The following is a 13,032-nucleotide window of genomic DNA, read 5'->3' as shown; positions in this document are numbered from 1 at the left end:
ATGTAGCCTGTGGGTTTGAGACGTTCTTTGTTTCTCTCCCTCATCTCCCTCTTCACCGCTTCAGCTTGGTTTCACTCCCCCTGTGTTGCTACGGTACCTAATGTGGGTGGGAGTGGTTAGAAATTGAGAGCAGGCAGGTATATAGGCACCTGGGGTCCTCATGCCGGTAGTCATACATTGTAGCTAGCTGCTAACAGGTTGGAGTGCAGCAGTGTTCCGGGGTGCTGTTTGTAGCGCAAGGTATGTCCAAACTATCTGTGTTGTATGATTATAATGGCTATTTGGGTTCAGTGCACTAAGCGAGGTCTTATTGTCTTCCTGCTGGGTTAAGGTGGCGAGTGACTGCCAACAGCACTACTGTTTGTGTGTGTATGCTTCCAAAACATGTTGGAATGCCTAGATTGATAAACATAGAGGAGCGTTTCGTGACCCTGCTGAAATTGTGAAGCCCCGAAACACTGTCTACCCACGCAATCGTTAGACGGCAGGCAGGTATGTAATGGCTATGATTATTATGTGTTTGGTAAAAAGGAAAATGTGTGTTTAGCAGCTTTATGTAAATAGACGGACTGATGATGGATTTATGGCACACAGAGCACTCACTGCGTCTCTTGTTTTTTTTAGAGGCTACAGCCAATCCATTGTCGGCTGCTGTTCTCTTGAATATGTTTGTGAATGTGTATGAATGTGCAGGTGCTGTTTTTTTCTAGACCCTTTTCGGTAATGTTTATTTCTTTTTTTTTCTTTTCCCGCTAACCGGTGGGTGGTAAGAGATTTGTGTTAGTGAACCAACTGTGACCACCGGCTAGCGGTTTCTTCTTTTCTTATTTATTGTTGGTTTTATCCCTCTCCCCCGTAATAGTCTTGGAGTGGATTGGGCCCATAGGAAAGACTAGCGCACCAGGTTCTAGCCTAGTTTCCTTCGTGCTTCACCCAGTTTGAAACCAATGTGTGCAGTGTAATGCTGTGATGTGTGCACCTTTTAGAGATGGCTTAAAGAGCATGATTGTTGTGATTGGGTAGGCTGATTATTATAGTGTTGATTCTACCTTAAGGGTGTGCTTTAGTTCACGTGTGGTATTGAAACCTAGGCCTGGGCAAGCTTGTAATCCGGTGGCCCACCCTCCTATGGCTTATCCCTATGTCAAATGATGTATGTTCATGTTATTTATTGATAACCAAAAGCGACTCATTTTTAACTGAAACAAAAATAAAGATTGTATTTTTTACTTTGTTAATCCAAGCCTGTGCATGCTTTTTGTTGCAACCTAGAGTCCCCTTGCTTTTACTAGTCCTGTTCAAGGGGTGGCGTAGTTAGCACCGCCATAGCCCTACGGGGGGGCAACATTCTGGCGTAGTCGGCAGGGTAACATTTGAGTCGCTAGGTTAGTCTACTTAAGCAGCACCTGTGTGTGTGTGTGGGGGTGTGTCTGTGAGAGAGAATACGCAGACGTGTATAGAGAACAGCAGCTGGCAACAATATGAGTGACGGAGAAGAGTCTGCGGGGGAGCTGCAGCAGCTGCGACGACGCTTGGCGCAGCTCCAGGCTGAAAATGAGAGACTTTCGGGGGATGGGACAGCGGGCACTGCTGGTAGCAGTGCTACTAGTACCCAGCCTGTTCGACGGGAGCAAGCGCTCTTTATACCTCGAGAGCGGCGGTGCCCAAAGTTTTCTGGCTCTGCAATTGCAGGGTCTTTGTCTGTCGAAGAATGGATCGAAGAAGCGAAAAGTTGTATTCGGGCAACGCATATGTCTAATTTTGACAAAGCATTGTTTTTGTTTGATCACTTAGAGGGTGAAGCCCGGAATGAGGTTAAGTACCGTCCTGCAGCCACACGTGAAAACCCTGAGTCGATAATTGAAGTCTTAAGGGAAGTGTATGGTTGTGCTAAGTCGTATGTGTACTGGCAACAGCGTTTCTTTAATAGAAAGCAGAAGGACAATGAAAGTTTGTTTGAGTTTTCTCATGCGTTAATGGAAATGTTGGATAAAGTTAAACAGTCAAATGAAGGTGCCATCAGAAACCCTGATATTGTTCTGCGAGACCAGTTCTGTGAAAATGTCTCTGATCCTATGTTACGTAGAGAACTCAAGAGATTGGTACGAGCAGATAGCGGGTTGACTCTTCTAGCCATACGGAAGGAAGCTATAAGGTGGGTGCAGGAGGGTCAGTCCAACCGAGACCGTAGTTACCGTACTCCAGGAGTAAGCAGTGAAGCTCAGGTTGTGTCACATTGCGTTACAGCCCCCCAGTCATCAGAATTCGCCGAATTAAAAGACTTGGTCCTTAAGCAACAAGCTCAGTTGGACATGCTCGTAAGGCAGTTAGGACATCCTAGTGGTAGACCACAGGCCCCTCCACCACACCGGGATGGGCGATACAAACGCGCCCCCAATGGTCAGCCCATTTGTCTGCGGTGCGATCAACCAGGCCATATAGCCCGCTACTGCCAGGCAGCTCCCTCCACTCACAATAGTAGGTCAGTTCCACGGTTGCCCCCTGATATCCCCCCTAACCTAGCATCAGGCCCAGACAACCTCCTTAGCCATCGGGAAACTAGCAACTTCCAGTGTGCAGAGCCACACGCTGGGAAGGGATGTGTATGGCTCATTGCATCCTCAATCATACGATAAGTTAGTAAAAAATTGTCCTGTATTGTCTGTTTTTATGGGAGACGTAACAGTTCCCTGCCTGATTGATACTGGGTCAATGGTGACCACCATCACCGAGAGTTTCTTTCGAGAGCATTTCTATCATCTACAAAAGAAAGATTGTAGATGGCTTGGGCTTAAGGCCGCTAATGGTTTAGACATCCCCTATGTTGGGTACCTAGAGTTGGATGTGGGGGTATTGGGGCAATGCATTCCGGGGAGGGGAATTTTAATTGTTAAAGACCCAGAGAATAGCACTCTTAAAGACCGCAAGCTCATAACACCCGGGATACTGGGAATTAATGTAATTGGGGAATGTTATCAGGTCCTTTTTAAACAACATGGCTCACAGCTCTTCCACTTCCCTCCTGTGAAATCGGCGGCACCAGCAGCCCGTCGTGCATTGAGACACTGTGAACAGATCCAGGCCATTGTAAATGCACCGAAGCCGTTCAAAGTGAAAGTCCATGGGAAAGGGGCAGTCTGTCTTGAGGCAGGAGCCCTAACCATGGTCCCGGTTACATGCCCCCAGCTTGAGTCTGCAGCGTTTTTGCTAGAGCCCCTGGGCTTTGACGAGGAGCAGTTGCCGGAAGGCCTATTGGTGTCCACTACCTTGGTGCCGGCGAGAAAGGGTTTTGTATATGCCCCTGTAGTGAACGTTGGTAACACAAAGGTATGGTTGCCCCCACGCCACCCTATTGGCACTGTACAAGTTGTGGCTGCGGCTGCAACAGGAACCGCTGCTTATATATCAGTCGACCCTTTATGGGAACAGTGTCAAGCTTACATCTCAACACAGGGGGTAGTTGAGTGCTGCAGTTTCCCTGAGTTCACGGCGCCAGACTTCCCGGGGTTGACCCAGCAACAAGCTGCTGAGGCCAGGGCCCTCCTTGTCCAGTATAGTAACATCTTTTCCCAAGGGGAGGGAGACCTAGGATGCACGTCTTTAATCAGCCATGAGATTCCCCTGTTGGACAATGCTCCTGTTCGGCAGCCATACCGTAGAATTCCACCCTCCCAGTATGAAACAGTAAAGGCACACATCCAACAGCTCTTAGATAGTAAAGTCATCAGAGAAAGTAGCAGTCCATATTCTTCTCCGATAGTCTTGGTGACTAAGAAGGATGGGAGTTTGCGCCTCTGTGTAGATTACAGGCAATTAAACGCAAAAACCCGCCGTGACGCATATCCCCTTCCTCGTATAGAAGAATCATTGGATGCACTTTCGGGCGCGAAATGGTTTTCCACCTTGGACCTTGCAAGTGGATACAATCAGGTTCCAATGGTGGAGCAGGATAAACCAAAGACTGCCTTCTGTACACCTTTTGGCCTGTTTGAGTTTAACAGAATGGCCTTCGGACTGTGTAATGCACCTGGAACGTTCCAGCGTTTGATGGAGCGTATGTTCAGCGATTGCAGATACCAGTCCGTTCTACTGTACCTGGACGATGTGATCGTCTTTTCTACCACCGTTCAGCAGCATCTGGAAAGACTGGGAGAGGTGTTTTCCCGTCTGCAAAAACAGGGACTAAAAGTAAAACTGTCAAAATGCCACTTCTTCCAGCATCACGTCAGTTACTTGGGGCATGTGGTTTCTGCTGAGGGAGTTGCTACGGATCCCGCCAAGATAGAGGTGGTCAAGGAGTGGAGACGTCCTGGACACCTGGCCGAATTACGATCTTTCCTCGGTTTCGCGAGCTATTATCGGCGCTTCGTGGAGGGATTTTCAAAATTGGCAGCCCCACTTCACCAGCTGGTAGGTAGACTCAACGGACCCCGAAGAAAGGGAAAGACCCCCCCAGTTCCCCTGGCGTCGGCATGGGACGAAAGATGTGAGCGAGCATTCCTGTCTCTGAAGGAGCGACTTACCTCGGCTCCAGTGCTGGCATATGCCGACTTTAAGAAGCCCTTCATCTTGGAGGTAGATGCCAGTCACGGAGGCCTTGGTGCAGTCCTCTCCCAAGAACATGAAGGGAAGGTGCGTCCAGTCGCATTTGCCAGTCGGGGACTCAGAGCTGCTGAAAGAAATATGGATAACTATAGCTCCATGAAGCTGGAACTACTTGCGGTAAAGTGGGCAGTAACGGAGAAGTTCCGTGAATATTTGTTGGGGAACCATTTCTCAATCCTCACTGACAATAACCCTCTGAGCCATCTGCTTACGGCAAAGCTGGGCGCAACCGAGCAGCGGTGGGCTTCTCAGCTGGCGTCATTCAATTTTACCCTCAGATATCGGCCGGGCAAGAGCAATCAGAACGCGGATGCTCTTTCTCGTCAGTATCTGGAACGTTTCACCGTCGGGACGGAGGTCCCCGCATTGGGCGCATTGACCAGCCTTGGTCTGACGCCTGTCATAGAGGGCCAATGTGGGGAGGTGGTGGCCTTACCGGGGCGTACACCTGAGGATCTACGTTCGCTTCAGGAAGCTGACCCAGTCATTGGACCCGTGAAGAAGTACTATCAAGAAGGGCGATGGCCAGGGGCAGCGGAGCGTGAAGTGTTGCCCAAATCCAGCAGAGCCCTGCTCCGACACTGGGACCGCCTAGTCGATGAGGAAGGAGTTCTTTATCGCCTGATTCATGCAACAGGGGGAGGTCCGGAGACTCTCCAGCTATTGCTGCCCCAGTGCCTGCAAGCAGAAGTTTTACGGAGTGTCCACGACGAGCAAGGGCACCAAGGCACGGAAAGAACACTCCAGCTACTCCGGAGTCGATGTTTTTGGCCCAGTATGACTAAAGATGCTGAACAGTGGTGCCAGCAGTGCCAGCGATGCGTTGTGGGGAAGGCCGTCCAGCCCAAAGTCCGTACATTTTGGACCACGATGCAAGCCACTCGACCAAATGAAATCTTGGCTCTTGACTTTACTCTGTTAGAGCCGGCTAGTGATGGACGAGAGAATGTCCTGATCCTCACAGACCTATTCACGAAGTACTCGCAGGCTGTCCCTACTAAAGACCAAAAAGCGCACACGGTGGCCAGGGCTTTGGTGCAGCAATGGTTTCATAGGTTTGGTCCCCCAGCTCGTATACACTACGACCGGGGACGAAACTTTGAGGGCCTCTTGATCCGGCAACTGTGTCAGATGTACGGTATACAAAAGAGCCGCACCACTCCGTACCACCCTCAAGGTAATGCCCAATGCGAGCGGTTTAACCTAACACTCCACGACTTGCTGCGCACCCTACCCGAGACAGAGAAGCGTCGTTGGCCACACCATCTGCCTCAGCTCACCTTTGCCTATAATGTTACCCCTCACCAGACCACAGGGCATACCCCATATTTTCTGATGTTTGGCCACCATCCAAGACTGCCAGACTGCCCTTCTGGAGCAGGAGCGGTATACACGGTGATCCCTGCAGATGCGGGTGGATCGGTTCGACAGGTGCATCGTTCTGAGATGCGCGGCGTCCCTGCGGGATTGAGGCCGGGGCCTGGTGGTTTCCCTGGTCCAGCTCAGGATGAGGAGACCTCCAAAGGCCCTCCTGTTGGTGACGATGGTTATGCCCGGGACATGATCATTTGGTATGGTGCTGAACAAGAGCCCCAAGCTGCACCTGCTGCAACCGGCACTTCAGCGTTGGAGGAAATTGACATTGAAGATACAGCTTGGGTGCCTGAGGACAACACTGTGGCCATGCGCCGTTCAGCGAGGTCTACGGCGGGGCAACATTCCAATCCTTACCATCTACCCAGGTCAACTAGGGGCATAAAGTATGGTCCATCAGAAATAGAGGATGAAGACTCCCGGACATGAGGTGTCATCGTCGGGCCGCCGATTCATTTGGAGGGGGTGGATTGTAGCCTGTGGGTTTGAGACGTTCTTTGTTTCTCTCCCTCATCTCCCTCTTCACCGCTTCAGCTTGCTTTCACTCCCCCTGTGTTGCTACGGTACCTAATGTGGGTGGGAGTGGTTAGAAATTGAGAGCAGGCAGGTATATAGGCACCTGGGGTCCTCATGCCGGTAGTCATACATTGTAGCTAGCTGCTAACAGGTTGGAGTGCAGCAGTGTTCCGGGGTGCTGTTTGTAGCGCAAGGTATGTCCAAACTATCTGTGTTGTATGATTATAATGGCTATTTGGGTTCAGTGCACTAAGCGAGGTCTTATTGTCTTCCTGCTGGGTTAAGGTGGCGAGTGACTGCCAACAGCACTACTGTTTGTGTGTGTATGCTTCCAAAACATGTTGGAATGCCTAGATTGATAAACATAGAGGAGCGTTTCGTGACCCTGCTGAAATTGTGAAGCCCCGAAACACTGTCTACCCACGCAATCGTTAGACGGCAGGCAGGTATGTAATGGCTATGATTATTATGTGTTTGGTAAAAAGGAAAATGTGTGTTTAGCAGCTTTATGTAAATAGACGGACTGATGATGGATTTATGGCACACAGAGCACTCACTGCGTCTCTTGTTTTTTTTAGAGGCTACAGCCAATCCATTGTCGGCTGCTGTTCTCTTGAATATGTTTAAATGTGTATGAATGTGCAGGTGCTGTTTTTTTCTAGACCCTTTTCGGTAATGTTTATTTCTTTTTTTTCTTTTCCCGCTAACCGGTGGGTGGTAAGAGATTTGTGTTAGTGAACCAACTGTGACCACCGGCTAGCGGTTTCTTCTTTTCTTATTTATTGTTGGTTTTATCCCTCTCCCCCGTAATAGTCTTGGGGTGGATTGGGCCCATAGGAAAGACTAGCGCACCAGGTTCTAGCCTAGTTTCCTTCGTGCTTCACCCAGTTTGAAACCAATGTGTGCAGTGTAATGCTGTGATATGTGCACCTTTTAGAGATGGCTTAAAGAGCATGATTGTTGTGATTGGGTAGGCTGATTATTATAGTGTTGGTTCTACCTTAAGGGTGTGCTTTAGTTCACGTGTGGTATTGAAACCTAGGCCTGGGCAAGCTTGTAATCCGGTGGCCCACCCTCCTATGGCTTATCCCTATGTCAAATGATGTATGTTCATGTTATTTATTGATAACCAAAAGCGACTCATTTTTAACTGAAACAAAAATAAAGATTGTATTTTTTTACTTTGTTAATCCAAACCTGTGCATGCTTTTTGTTGCAACCTAGAGTCCCCTTGCTTTTACTAGTCCTGTTCAAGGGGTGGCGTAGTTAGCACCGCCATAGCCCTACGGGGGGGCAACATTTAAATCAACTGGTTCATAATAAATAACATTAATTTGTGAATTTGACTGATCTAGAAGATTAAACTTGCAGTAGCTATGCAACTCAGTGATTTAATGATACGGACTACGGATAGCGAGTTAAGTTAACAAAAAAAACAACTGAGTGGTCTCAGATTAAGTGTGTGCTATAGACTGAGCTCAAACTATTTAAGCTCTATCTTATTTTGTGTCGCATTAGACACCTCTCTTTTACAGTTTTGTAACTTGATTGATGACATTTAATTCATGTACTACTCTGACCTACACCAACTACAAACACATTTTCTATCATGCATGCCTATTGAAGACGAATGAGCCAATCAGAGTAAGTGTGGGGTGGGGCGACACGTGCAGCCCCGCCCCAATCTGCAGACTACAGCCAGGTGTAGCCTACCTTACTCTGATGACCCGGCATACGAGGCGAGTACAATGACACTAAACACCGCATTCCCCAGCAGCCGTGAGCGCGACTATCACTAGCTGGCCTCCTTTACGCACGCAATTCAAGTGTGGATGTCCGTTTATCATAGCAGAAGCGAAAAATAAAGCGCAGATGATGTACCAATGACAAGGAAGTAGTGCTGGGCAGTATACCGGTTCATACTGAATACTGGTGTTTATTTTTGTTATGATATAAATGTTTAATATACCGCAATACCGGTGTGTCGCTCAAACAACGTTCGGAACACGGCGCGACACTGTTGACTCACGTCAATATACGTTTTTTGATGTTACTAAGCGTGACGGTGAAGATGGATAGGATATAATTGATAGCTGTCAAATTATATTACCGTGTTTCCCATACATTGGTGCACAATATCAACACATGCCTGTCACAAATAGATTTTCCAAAAGGCTTTGACATTGTTGAATAAACATGAGCACTCCACATTTCAAAGTCAAAACGTGGCGTGGGTGATTTTATATGAATGTAGGCTATCTTTGAAGGGAACTGACTGTCTTTAGAAAATTTTTGATGTTATTTTATTTTAATAATTCTTTATTTTTCCTGATAAAGCAGCGTTTGAGCGCTGCCTTTCTGTACAGCCATTACAGGGGAAACCGCCATTTCTGTTGCTCCTAAAGCGCCTCCTGCTGGCACCTCTTTGTAAACAGTACAAAGAGTGGGGTCTTGCAAACCTGTATTGATATTAGTGTGGAATTTTTCTACAATATTCACTCATGACAGTAAAATAGGGCATTCTAAGTCAATCTACTGCAGTATTTCCGCTCTCAATCAGTATAAAATGTGGTTAACACCCAGTCATGCTTAATAATACCATCATATACCGTGACACTGGCACAATTTGAAAAATACCGTGATATACATTTTTGGCCATACCGCCAAGCACTACAAGGAAGTACAAAAAATTTACGTACAGTACATAATAGTTTACGAACTAGAGTAGGGATGGGCATGATTAATCGACGATCGATTATTGATCATTAAGAATTTCGTCGATCACGTTAATTTCTTATCGATTATCATTAAACTAATGCTGCTGCGTTGCGTAGTGTGAGTGGAAAGTGAACGTGTTCCCCGGGCTGGTTGGTCAAGTTAGCGCGGAGGTACCTGTGCATCCCGGCAACGTCAGTCCCCTCAGAGCGGGTGTTTTCAGCGGCTGGACTGAAGCCTTGTTTACACTCGACGCGTCCGCACGAGCGCGAAGGTGAGCGCGGCAAAAATGACGTCATTGCGGTATTCGGTGTTTCACAGGCGAGCGCGTCGAGTATAAACGCCTCGTCTGTTTGGGGAGGTGCGCGCGCAGTCTGTGGAGACTCGCGCTGCAGAGCCAGGCGAAAGTTTAAACGAGGCTTGACGGTCAGGTTGCGGTCGCGTCTGACCTCAGATCATGTCATCAACATGCTTATCTTTCTCAACAAAAATCAGTAGACTGGTGTAGAAGTTGTATGTGAGTTACTAGTTATTTTTTATGAGGCTTTGTTAAGTAGCCTAGCCGAATTGATTGTTACAGTATGTAGGCTAATTAATTTCTCTCACCCTCTTTCTCGACTCCGTTCTTGGATAGTTTTGAGTTACATTTTGACAAAACCTGTCAGATCTAAGTATTATTATGTTTTTGGTTAAGTTATTGTTTAACATGATTTTTTTTATTATTTATTATTTTGGAACAAACGAGGGTCTCTGTTTAAGAACGCCAACTCGCAGCTGCAGGTTCCGTTGCTTTCGAGCACCGCAGCGCATATATCTTCAAGTTTAGCCTAACCGAACGTCCAGTTTTACTGCCACAAGTTGATCATCTTGTAATAAAGACCTAATCGAGGAAAAACGCGCTGTATTTTTGTATTTTCATTGCATTTTTAATTTATAAAAATAAATAATAAATTTGAATATAAAAATATGAATGATTAATCGATAGTCGATCGTTAATTCTCCCGACGATCGACTAAGAAAATTTAATCGAATGCCCATCCCTAAACTAGAGTTTGTTGTTAGTTGCCAACAGCACAGCAGCTCCAGTCAGACAACCAACACTCACTGTGGAGCCGAAGCAACCTCCATGTCCGTTTTCAGGCCTTCCAGCTTCGCTTTCGCTTTTTTAATATTAACGAGGGTCCTAAAGCTCTTTCCTAACCCTTCATTTTCCAGTGATTTCTTCTAAAGTTTCATCTTTTGTATTGTGTCTCAATTCTATTTCTTCAGTCTTTCTTCAAATCTCCCAAGTACTGATTGGCTACATACGTTTGACGTTGTGTGTTCTTGTGACTGTCTGGTCCAACTAACTTCCAAACAGCATTTTTTCTAAATACAGCTTACCCCAATGCTATCAGGATGTGAAGAGACTTTCAACCAGCATAACAAAAAATGTTCCTGGATCAAATTACTTACCCTGCCTTTAAGCTATGAAATGCAATGACAACCTTGGAACCCAATACAAAAAGTCAAAAGGTAAAAAGGATAATGTTCCACTATAATGCTTAACATCACACAGGACAAAACATACTTAAGCAAATGCTACCATATCGAGTCATGGGGTTAGACCTTGTAACATTATGGTTCATATTTTCATAAGTAGGCCTATCTGTAACTGCTGACAGAGAGGAATGCACCACGTCACATGTGAAATGTGTATCCATTTATATGTATATATAATGCTAAACACATTTTACGTATTATGTTTTAATAGTGACTGATGTCTGCAAATAAGTGCTCGCGCTGAGAGTTCTAAAAACACATTTGAGTTCTCGTGCTTGCGTGCTGCCTTACCTCTCAAAGCTGAGACAGGCGTTCTCGCTACGAGATGATGTAGGGGAAACAACAGAGACTATGAACACCTCTAAAGCAAAAAAAACGCGCCACAGATGCACGCGAGCAGCTGTCATTGGGCATCAGTACAGTGCTAGGAAGCAAACCCATGAGCAAACCGGTGTTAATGACGCCATTTGTGAGAATCGCATTACGTCACCGCGGTGGTCAGTGTAGCGTTCAGTGACTGGCAAATTCTTTCACGTGACGTTGCTGAAGTTTTTTTCATGACAGATTAAAAATATGTTTCATTAATTATTTTACTAATTCAAGATAAGGTTCAAAGGCTCACAGCACTGCAGATGAGCGACAAAAGAAAAGCATTTTCTAATTTTGCAAACATTATGGGAATGTTACTTATTTTTCTGAACTTTCTGAAGTAGCCTATTAACATTTAAAAAAAAAAACGTTAAACGATCGTGAAACTAAAACGTTCCACGAATGATGTATAAATGTTTTTGTGCTAATGTTTTGAGAACATAAGACCAGATAACTTTCAACGAACGTTCTATTAACGTTCCTGGAAGAAAGTTTGCTCATAACTTTGAGACAGTCTTGCCAGAACAGTAGCCTGGTTAAGTTTCAGAAAGATGTGCCTGTTAGCTGGGCTGTCATACTTAAACACTTAATTGCCTTGTAACCATTTTAATTCTAGATTACAACGCTATTTCTTTGGAGGACATCCACATTGGAACTAAATAATATATTTTTATTTTACTTCTGCTGCAATATAGTTTAGGTCTACAGAAGTCAACTGAAGACAGAAGCTTAGGGCTTATTTTGGTTGCTCGCATTCATGACGTGCAATTGTAACATAGGCTACAAGCAGAGTAGGCCTACATTAGTACACCGTGATTCAAGGCCACGATTTAGGCTAAATCTCGCTGAAGTTATTTCGTTCTTTGCTTACAAGAAGTTGGAAATACCTTTGCAGTGATATAGCCTACTGTTAACGATCATCCAGACGCCATCCACGCTGCTGAGAGCGAATGTAGGCTAAATGTTCAGCGGTGACGGTGAGAAAAAAGATGAAAGCATATCGATGTGCATATGTTTGCACAAACTATGAAATTTACTGGCATCGACATGTGAGGTCATTAGAATTACACTGTTATGATTGATTATAAAGTATAGGCTATTTGAGACTATAGACAATATAGATCTGTAAGACTAGTTTGAATGAATCCCTTTCTTTGCATGACACATTGATATTACCGTAGGCTACAGAATGTCTCTTTCAGCTTAATCCTGAACATTGCCTACGCATCTGTTTCATGTGTTTTAGGGCCTATAGGCTCTCGGGAGCGTGTATTGTCTCCTTTTGATTTTCTTGGTTGTTTTTTGGAAACATTCTGCAAGTTTCAGTGCACTGGATGATGATGATGCAGGATATTTATTCTCCAGGATATTGTCAGTGATTTTTGACTATATGGTACAGACTTATAAATATCATGAAGAGCAAACTTCCGGCAGACTTCTGTTCCAACCCTGTTCCAACACACCTGCCTGTAATTTTCAAGTAACCTTGAACACCTTGATTAGCTGGTTAATTGGATTTGGTTGGAGCAAAACTTTACAGGACAGCTTTTCAGGGTTGGAGGCCAATGGCCTACCATAAAGGACTAACTGATCAGGGCTGCGTTCCTCAAAAGTATCTTGAGCTAAGTTGATCGTGGCAATGCTTCTACAATCTACTTAGACCTACGATCCTTTTGGAAAACACAGCCCATAACCACAGCTGAACGGGCTGTCTAGTGCAGTGGTTTTCATTCCTAGTCCTGGAGTATGCAAACTGCTCATTTTGAATCTGACAAATCCAGTTTAAGTTTTGTCGCCTCTTTGAACTGTTGATATATATTGTGGGTTAATGCCTCCAAAATATGCAGCAAAGGGATCTTCCAGGACCAAGATTGAGAAACACTCATCTGATCTGCCAACACTGCCACTAGA

At 45.6% G+C, this 13,032-nt stretch overlaps 1 protein-coding gene across 2 annotated transcripts in view; it reads right to left on the bottom strand.

The window, feature by feature from the left end:
* kcnab2b (potassium voltage-gated channel subfamily A regulatory beta subunit 2b) overlaps positions 1 to 11,245 on the bottom strand; it is a 98,275-nt gene extending 87,030 nt beyond the window's left edge. Inside the window, exon 1 of one of the 2 annotated variants that reach the window (XM_077214650.1) lies at positions 11,044 to 11,245. The gene's annotated coding sequence lies outside the window, so the exon portion shown is untranslated. The remainder of the gene's footprint in view (positions 1 to 11,043) is intronic. The other variant, XM_077214651.1, reaches the window with a different exon arrangement.
* Between the last annotated feature and the right edge of the window lie 1,787 nt (positions 11,246 to 13,032).

This window comes from Siphateles boraxobius, unplaced genomic scaffold, assembly GCF_051911475.1.
Source record: "Siphateles boraxobius isolate OS27281-9 unplaced genomic scaffold, OSU_SipBor_1 68, whole genome shotgun sequence".
Taxonomy (NCBI): Eukaryota; Metazoa; Chordata; class Actinopteri; order Cypriniformes; family Leuciscidae; genus Siphateles; species Siphateles boraxobius.
This window is presented reverse-complemented; position numbering and strand designations above follow the sequence as displayed.